Genomic DNA, 10263 nt, shown 5'->3' with positions numbered 1-10263 from the left:
CTTTCAACTCCTCGTAAGGTCTCATCCTCCAACCATTTTCTGATCCTGTCAGTAGGTCCTCATAAGTCAGCCTTTCTCCCTCCATGTTTGCCTTTTTAATTATTAAAATATCCATTGGTGATAACCACCAGGGTGTCTTCCATTCCAGGAGTTTTTTATTTCTTTCCCACACTTCGAGTAGGGGTCCTCTGAAAATATGATTTGAGAATCCTTTATGTATCTTCTCTTTATTCTGCCATAAATAGGCATGCCAGCCGAACCTGTTGTCGAACCCCTCTAGGTCCAACAGGTCGGCATTTTCTAGATTAATCCAGTCTTTAATCCAGCAGAGGCTGGCAGCCTCAAAATATAACTTCAGGTTAGGTACTGAGAAGCCCCCTCTTTCTTTTCGGTCTGTAAGGATTTTGAATCTAATTCTTGGCCTTTTGCCCTGCCATATGAATTTCGACAGGGTTCTTTGCCAATCTGTGAACATTTTAGATCCTCTAATCACTGGGATGTTCTGAAACAAAAAAAGCATTCTCGGTAGTATATTCATTTTTATCGCCGCCATTCTTCCCCTCCACGAAAGTTTCACTCTATTCCACATATCTATTTCTTTCTTGATCTCCTTCCACGTTGTAAGGTAATTATCTTGAATTAAATTTATATTTTTTGTGGTTAACCAAATACCCAAATATTTTATTTTTTTTACCACCTTAATTCCGTGTTGTTCCTCCAATTTTTCACTTTCTTTTTTCCCCAAATTTTTAATCAGCATTTTTGTCTTTAATTTATTTAATTTGAACCCTGATAGTTTACCGAAATCTTCTAGCATTTCCAAGGCCCTGCCAACACTTTTTTGCGGATTTTCCATAGATAACATTAGGTCATCCGCGTATGCTTTTAATTTGAATTCCTTTATCCCTATTTTGATCCCTCGGATCTCAGATGCTGCTCTCATTTTATTTAAAATTATCTCTAGTGCCATGATGAATAAAAGAGGGGATAGAGGGCACCCCTGTCTTGTTCCTTTTTCAATTTTAAAGGAATTTGTTAAGTTGTTATTTATAATCAATTTTGCATCTTGATTCGAGTATATTGCCTTTATTCCATTCATAAATTCGCCCTCTAACCCTGCTCTTTCCATGCTCTTCAATAGGAACTTCCAAGAGACATTATCAAATGCCTTTTCTGCGTCTATAAAAATTAATGCCGCAGGTATTTCGTTCTTACACTCCAGATATTCTATAATGTTTATGGTATGCCTTACATTATCTTTGAGGAACCTATTTGGAAGGAATCCTGCTTGATCCTTATGTATTATATTTACTAGGCACTTTTTAAGTCTACTTGCCATCACTTCCGCAAAAATTTTATAATCATTATTTAAAAGTGATATGGGTCTATAATTTTTAATGTTCAATTTGTCCGAATCTGGTTTAGGGATCATCGTAATATGAGCCTCCCTCCATGTCTCTGGTATTCTTCCTCCTCTCAGTATACCATTCATAATGTTGCATAGCACTGGTGTTAATTGGTTTTCGAATACTTTGTAATATTTAGCTGACAATCCATCTGGTCCTGGGGCTTTCCCTATTTTCATTTTCTTTATCGCATTTTGGATCTCTTCTGCTTTTATAGGTTTATTAAGTTGGGTTCTTTCTTCCTCTGTTATGGTTCTCCCGTTATATTCTTCTAGGTACTTTTCTATTTGGGTTATGTCTTCCTTCTCTTTTTTGTACAGCTTCTCATAAAATTTGAGGAAATTCTCCTTTATTTCTTTTGGGTCTTCTATCAGTTGCTCCTCTATTTTTATTTTGTTTATCACATTTTGTCTCTGTCTTTTTCGTAATTGCCAAGCTAATAATTTACCCGTTTTATTAGCTGACTCAAAGTATTTTTGTTTCGTTAGTTTAATTTTCCATTCAGTCTCCTGACTTATTAACATTGAGTATTGAGATTGTAACATCTTTCTTATTTGGATATTTTGTTCATCTTTCGGGTTTGTTGTTAATTTTTTCTCACACTCTCTTATCTGATTTAGGATTTCCTCTTTCTTCTGTTCTCTTACTTTCCTCCTATAACTATTTTGTTGAATAAAAAACCCTCTTAAAACAGCCTTACTGGCGTCCCAAACTATATCCAAACTTATTTCCGTATTGAGGTTTAAATCGAAATAATTTTTTAGAGTGGTTTTAGCTTTCCCGACCACTTCATCATTTTCCAATAGATGTTCATTCAATCTCCATCTGAATCCACCTTGTGGTTTGCCTTTTATTTCCAAAACTACCGAATTGTGATCTGAAAGAGTTCTAGGTTGAATTTCACACTTTATAGTTCTTAAAGTAAATTCCCTTGAAACCCAGATTTGATCAATTCTGCCCCAGCTCTTATGTGGCTCTGAGAAGAAGGTGAATTGTTTCTCTAATACATGTTTATATCTCCAAATGTCTATTAAATCTAAACTTTCTTCCAACTTATTAAAGGATCCTGGCAGTTTCCCTTGATTATTTTTCCCCCTTTCTGATTGTCTGTCCAATTCTGGTGTCGATACTCCATTAAAGTCTCCTAGTAGAATTGTCTTATTACATTCTACCTCTAATAAGATTTGTTCCAATTTTTTAAAGAATTCCGATTTATTCAAATTTGGGGCGTATATATTTATCACATTGATTTTCTCCCCCTGGAAATTGATTTGTACACCTAAAACCCTTCCTTCCTCGTCTTTACAGATCATTTTGGGTTCCCATTTTTCTTTCACGTAAATCACAACCCCTCTTTTCTTTTCGGTTGTACAGTTTGTGAATTCCACCCCCAACTTTTTATGCACCAAAATATGTTTGTGCTTTTTAATTACGTGTGTCTCCTGTAAACAAATTAGATCTAAGTTCTTTCTTTTCAACACATTTACTATTTTATTCCTTTTAGTTTTTTCGTTCAAACCATTCACATTCCATGACAAAACTTTCAGATTCATCGTATTGACTATTTTTCCGTTTACCAACAGCTAATAGTTTAAATTCGAGTGGTTTTATTCTCCCTGTTCACCTCTCCCTCCTCTTCTTCCTCCTCCTCTGCAATCTCCTCCTCCTCTTCTTCCTCTACTTCTTCTTCTCTAGCTTTGTCCTCTTTGTCTTTCCACGGTTCGTTTTTCTTTTTCCTCTCCTCTAGACCACCATTTTTCCCTTCATATCTCTCCTCTACTCTTCCTAAATCTTTTTCATATCTGCGTAGGAATTTCTTCACTTCTTGAATCTCAACAATTCTAAACCTTTTATCTTTGTAAAAAAAGGAGATCCCTTCCGGGAACTCCCATCTATATTGTATGTTATTCTTTTTTAGGACACTTGCCAGCTGTTTATAACCTTCTCTTTTGCGCAGGAGTCTAGTTGGTATCTCTTTAAAGATGATGATTGGTCTGCCATCAATAATTAGTCTTTTTTGATAGCTTGTTTTCAATATCACATTTTTCATCTCTATCGAGCTAAAAATAACTAAGCAATCTCCTGCGACTTTTTTTGATTTTATTTGTTTAGTCTTTGATTTAATTCTGAAGGCGTTCTCTATCGTATATGCCACCTCTTCTTCTTTCAGCTCCAGCCAATTGGCTAGTTCCTTAATCATCTTTTCTTTGATATTCTCATTTATTTCTTCTCCTATTCCCCTAAATTTCAAATTTAACTGCTTTTGTTTCATTTCAATCATCGCTAAGTTGTCCAGAACTTGGTCTTGATTTTTATTCAGTTCTCCTATCTCATCTTTTAACCTATCTGTCTCCTTTCTATGTTCTTTCATTTCTTTCTGCATTTTTTTATTTGCTTCTTCCAAAGATTTTGACCGACCTGTCAGATCCTTTATTTTATTTGACAATTCTCCTATTGCACCATCTATTTTTTTATCTAATAACTCATGCATTTCTCCTAATTTTTTCCCCATAAGTATTTCATTCTGTCTGAACTCTTCTTTTATTTTTAGCCACAAAATATCTAAGTCTTTGATTTCTTCTTGTCGGGATATTTTCCTTTCTGATGGTGTCCCTCCTATCTTTTTTCCATTTTTCCCCGACATTTTGTCCTTTTCTGGTATTAAGTTAAGACTCTTGTAATATCTTTCCTCTCCCCTAGGGGGCGCACAGTCTAAGCTCTATCCTGCTAGGTTTCTGACGTTAAGTTCACAAACGCTTTAGAACTCTCAGGTTTCTCAAAGAGATATATGGGAACTGAGTGTGTTTCAAATTGTTCTCAGTCCCTTTGTTTTCCAACCAGTACGTTAATGCTGCCAAGTTGTTTTCAATAATTTCCAGCTTCAATTTTAAGATCTCAAATACCTTAATGCAAATTATTCTAATTTCTGAGTTATTTCAATAGTATTTCAGTAAAACTATTTCAATATTATTTCAAATTGGATTGTACTAGCCAAAATAAAAAACAAACAAAAAACAAACAAAAAACAAAAAAAAACAAAAAAAAAAGGGAGAGAGAGACAAATCCTAACAAACAGAACTTTAAACAAAGTAAGTTTAACATATATCTAACTGTATCTTATATAAGGACTCCTTTTCTTCCCTTCTAATTATGTTACAGCCACTTGGTCAGCTTAATCCAGTTTCAAAATTTCCCCCCAATAAAAAAAAAAAAATACAAAAAAATATCAATGTTAGGAAGTAAGTCACCGCAGATGAGTCTCTTTCCAAAATCTGTATTCTTCAGCCACTTGCTGGCTTAATCCAATATTTGGTTACAGTTGGGAGGAGGGGTCCAGAAATTTAAGCCCCCCAAAGTCAGGTCCGAAACCATAAGGTAGGAGTAGTTGAGTCCTCCAGTAATTTTAAGTATGTTCCTCTTTTGAGTTCAGTTACACTTTAGTCTCCAAAGCGAATACACAGACAAACAGAGAAAGCCAGGGAAACCAAGTTCAAGATCTTTAAGGGTCCGATGTATTCAAATTTTAAACCAGTCTTTCAGCGAAGAGGAGTAGGTGTGTAAACAGGGTTTGGTTTCATCTATATGGGAACAGTTCATACCCAGTTTCTCAAAAATGCAAAAGAGAGAAAAGGCCAGGAAGAAGAGAAGAGAAAGGGGTTAAAATTCCAAAGTTTTTAAGGGGGGGAGGTTAGTATCTCCAATTGTGGTTTAGCCAAATGCTCCAAGTTTCAAACTTCCCTCCGAGAAAGGCAGGTAAGTGAAAGTTATTATTTATTTGTTTGGAGGCTTTTATTATATTTCGTCTTTTTTTCCCCTTTCCTCACCGTCCCCTTATACTCCAATGTTGTTATTTAATGCTTCAGGGTAATTATCCCTCTATCTCCACTCAGTCTTTTTTAGTCCCTTATTTTTGGAGTCATTTCCCCCAAAAAGAATACAAAGTTTCTTGAGGTCTATTTAGTTGCTTAATTGTTACTTGTCTTTCCTTCGCCTCACCAACAAAGTTGCTGAGGGCTTTCACTTTTCTGTTCTCTATAGCAGATGATTAGTCATTTCCTTTCTTTACTCTTGCGACTATGTTTCCTGCGCCATTTTGCTCTGGAAGAACAAGTCGGGTTCCTCAATTAAAGCTTTTTATATCCAGAAGCCCTCTTATTGTTAGCTTAAATTTTTTTAGTACGTCGTACCAGGTGGAGTTGGTAGACAGCTGCCCTGGACACAGAATTGACCTGCGCCTCCATGGACAGCTGTGAGTCCAAAATGACTCCCAGGCTGCGCACCTGGTCCTTCAGGGGCACAGTTACCCCATTCAGGACCAGGGAGTCCTCCACACCAGCCCGCCCCCTGTCCCCCAAAAACAGTACTTCTGTCAGGATTCAACCTCAATCCATTAGCCGCCATCCATCCTCCAACTGCCTCCAGGCACTCACACAGGACCTTCACCACCTTCACTGGTTCTGATTTGAAAGAGAGGTAGAGCTGGGTATCATCTGCATATTGATGGACACCCAGTCCAAACCCCCTGATGATCTCTCCCAGTGGCTTCATATAGATGTTAAAAAGCATGGGGGAGAGGACGGAACCCTGAGGCACCCCACAAGTGAGGGCCCAGGGGTCTGAGCACTCATCCCCCACCACCACTTTCTGAACACGGCCAGGAGGAAGGAGCGAAACAACTGCATAACAGTGCCCCCAGCTCCCAGCCCCTCTAGACGGTCCAGAAGGATGTTATGGTCGATTGTATCAAAGGCCGCTGAGAGATCCAGCAGAACTAGGAAACAACTCTCACCTTTGTCCCTAGCTCGCCAGAGATCATCAACCAGCGCGACCAAGGCAGTTTCAGTCCCATGATGAGGCCTGAATCCTGATTGGAAGGGATCCAAATGGTCCGCATCCTCCAGGCGTGCCTGGAGTTGTTCAGCAACCACGCGCTCAATCACCTTGCCCAAGAATGGAAGATTTGAGACTGGGCGATAGTTGGCCATACTGGCCGGGTCTAAAGATGGTTTTTTAAGAAGCGGTTTAATGACCGCCTCTTTCAGCGGATCTGGGAATGTTCCCTCACAGAGGGAAGCATTCACCACCCCGCAGAGCCCATCGCCCAGCCCTTCCCGGCTTGCTTTTATTAGCCAGGATGGGCAAGGATCAAGGAGACAGGTGGTTGGTTTCACGCGTCCAAGCAGCCTGTCCACATCCTCGGGGGTAACGGATTGAAATTGATTCCAATAGAGAGGTTTGATCTTCTTGCAGTCCATGGGACTCTCAAGAGTCTCCTCCAGCACCAGAATTCAAAAGCATCCATTCTTCGGTGGTCAGCCTTCTTTATGGTCCAGCTCTCACTTCCATACATGGTGCAGCAATAAATACAGTCATACCTCATGTTGCGTCCGCTTCATGTTGCGGCTTTTTGCGTTACGTCCCGCGGCAACCCAGAAGTACCGGAATGGGTTACTTCTGGGTTTCGCCGCTCACGCATGCGCAGAAGTGCTAAATCATGTTTTGTGCCTGCGCAGAAGCGCCAAATTGCGCTGCGCGCCTGCGCAGATGCGGCGCTTCAAGTTGCGGGCATTTCACGTTACGGATGGTCCTCCGGAACGGATCCCATCCGTATCACGATATACCACTGTATTGGAATTCTGTGGCATTGAAACTGTAACGCAATAAAAAACCATCTTCCTTTAGAAATAAAAGCAATAAAAATCCAATTAAAGATCAATAGGGATACTTAACACGGCAGATATGCAATCTCCCTTATTGAGCCACCAATCCACAGGCATGCCAGGCCTAGATCCACACCATACATTTTTGTAAAAAAAAAACACACACACACGCCACATATTTAACGCACGTAACTTTCCCTCAAAGATTCTTGGGAACTGTAGTTTGTTAAGGATGCTGGGAATGGTAGCTCTGTGAGGGGGAGACATGTTTTCTCGATTTTATTGTTTTATCTTTTCGTAAACTGCTTTGAGGTGGTGGTTGTTTTTTACAATCAAGCAGTGTATACATCTTATGAAAATAAATAAATAAATGGACACTGTGTTTTAAATGTGCTTTGAATGGGGTTGAAATACATGGTGTAGATCTGCCCGGTGTCTGGCAGTAGGAGCCATTGTGATAGGACACAGCTACAGAGCCTTTTTTTCCACAGGAAACCTTTTTTTGATGGTGGAAATTGCACAATTTTAAAAGGAAGAAGTTTCAGATCTCATGTCCTTGATACGGCGCATTGTTGGAAAGAAGCGATAAGCCTTAAATCAGATAAAGAATTAAGTAAAACCAACTGTCTGATACGGCCCTCCAAAACCCCATGTGGGTAGCTGGAGGCCACGAATTCTGAAGAGAAGTGTTTACGAAGGTTAGGAACGGAAACCGTACCCTGTCAAATTGATAAGGTGCTGTTTGGCCCCTTGTATCTCAACATCTCAGAGCCCACCTGAGACCGTCCCAGAGCCCAGTAAGCAAGTCTGGGAGCTTAAAAGTCTTTTCCAGGAAAACCCAGCAGAGGGAAAGGTTTTAGGTTCTCCACTTTGCATGCATTTAATTTGTGCGATGTCAGCTGACCTGCTGGCAAGTAGGCGGTCAATCGCGAAAATTAAATGCGCACAAGATGCGAGTTGACTGTAGTTGTAATTATAAGTACCGTATTTTTCACCCTATAGGACGCACTTTTTCCCCTCCAAAAATGAAGGGAAAATGTGTGTGCGTCCTATGGGGCGAATGCAGGGTTTCGCTGAAGCCTGGAGAGTGAGAGGGGTCGGTGCGCACCGACCCCTCTCGCTCTCCAGGCTTCAGGAAGCTATCCGCAAGTCTTGCAAGCCCGGCGGGAGGTCCCAAAAGCTCGGGGGACAGTGGGGAGGCGCAGCGCCACCACCCCGCTATTCCCTGACCTGATCTGGAGGCTGGCGGGGGGGGGAGAAGCAAGCTAGCTTCTCCCCCCCGCCAGCCCCACAAACTCGGGGGACAGCGGGGCAAGCCGCTGCCCCACGGAGGCTAGAGAGGCTGTCCCTGAAGGCAGAAGAGGGAGACGGAGCGCTCCGTCTCCCTCTTCTAGCTTGAGGATGGCTTCTAGCTTGGGGATGGCTGCGCAAACCTGGGGGGGAAATAAAAATTTTTTCCTTGATTTCCCCCCCAAAAAACTAGGTGAGTCCTATGGGCCGGTGCGTCCTATAGGGCGAAAAATACAGTATTCCAAAGGACACAGGTTAGCCTCCTCTGATCTACAGGATCTACAGGATTACTGTGGTACCTCCAGTTGCGGACGGGATCCGTTCCAGAGGTCCAGCCGTATCCCAAAGTTTCCGCAACTGGAGGCACTGCTTCTGTAGCCTTTACCTTTACCTTTTTATGATATCTATTAATTTCAATAAAAGATTTTAAGGGGGGGAGAAAAAGAAAACACCAGAAAAGTATGCCACAGCAAAAAAGAAAAAGAAAAATGAAATCTGTCACTATTTTATGTGCAGCAGCAAAATAGTAAGCTGTCCTGGAAGAAATGGGTGCGCTCTGATCTGAAAGGGGCAAATGAAGCATCAAGAGCATATGATCAACCAGGGAATTTCCTAAAGAAATAGTTCAGTAAGCATCAAAAGCGTGTCACGAGAAAAAGAGCAAGACCTCTTGACTCCACCTGCCATCTGACCCACCCATCCCAGCCACCAATGGGTGCAGTTGGATAAGTCGGTCCCACTGCCTGCTTGCTCTTTGGCTCTTTGCCTGAGCCAAAAAGTGGAACCAACAAGGAGGACATTGCAACACACCTGACAAAGAGGTCCAGGAACAAGACCCATTGTGGGAGAATCCCAGGGAGAGTGCTTGACCCAAGAGCACTCCGAAACCTGGAATACTGCATAGCGCCTGCTCTCCTGTAGCGCCGAGTGCATCCAAGATAATAATATAATAATAATACTATAATAATTTATTATTTGTACCCCACCCATCTGGCTGGGTTTCCCCAGCCACTCTGGGTGCCTTCCAACAAATATTAAAAATACTTTAAAATGTCACACATTAAAAACTTCCCTGAACAGGGCTGCCTTCAGATGTCTTCTAAATGTCAGGTACAATGGTACCTCTGGTTACGTACTTAATTTATTCCGGAGGTCCGATCTTAACCTGAAACTGTTCTTAACCTGAGGTACCACTTTAGCTAATGGGGCCACCCGCTGCCTCTGCACCGCCGCTGTGCCGCCGCCGCCCGATTTCTGTTCTCATCCTGAAGCAAAGTTCTTAACCCGAAGTACTATTTCTGGGTTAGTGGAGTCTGTAACCTGAAGCGTATGCAACCTGAAGCGTATGTAACCCAAGGTACCACTGTAGTTGTTTATCTCTTTGACATCTGATGGGAGGGCGTTCCACAGGGCAGGTGCCACTACCGAGAAGGCCCTCTGCCTGGTTCCCTGTAACTTGGCTTCTCGCAGGGAGGGAACCGCCAGAAGGCCCTCGGCGCTGGACCTCAGTGTCCAGGCAGAACGATGGGGGTGGAGATGCTCCTTCAGGTATACTGGGCCAAGGCCGTTAAAGATGGTGCATTAATTCTCCTTTTCCTTGCCACACTTCAGTCCATCCTAGACCAGAGACGAGCAACCGTCCGCTGGCTTAGGGGTCACTATAACAATGGCCACACAAGGAGTTTGGGTAGAGCTGTCCACACTCTGCCAAGCTCATCCGCAGAGCGTTAGCCAGTTGTGAAAACCACTTCCTCCTCCTCCTCCACAGCAAGAGCAAAGCTGTGTCACACCTTGACAAGAAAATGTGGCTTCCTGGATGAGTAGTCCTCACACCTGAGAAGGCCAGTTTCGCCTATTCTTAGACAAGGAGGGGGGTGGATGGGGGAGAGTCAGAGAGAAGCGCTGAT

The sequence above is a fragment of the Podarcis filfolensis genome, assembly GCF_964270895.1.
Source record: "Podarcis filfolensis genome assembly, chromosome: 10".
In the NCBI taxonomy this organism is placed as follows: domain Eukaryota; kingdom Metazoa; phylum Chordata; class Lepidosauria; order Squamata; family Lacertidae; genus Podarcis; species Podarcis filfolensis.
Note: the sequence above shows the minus strand (reverse complement) of the source record.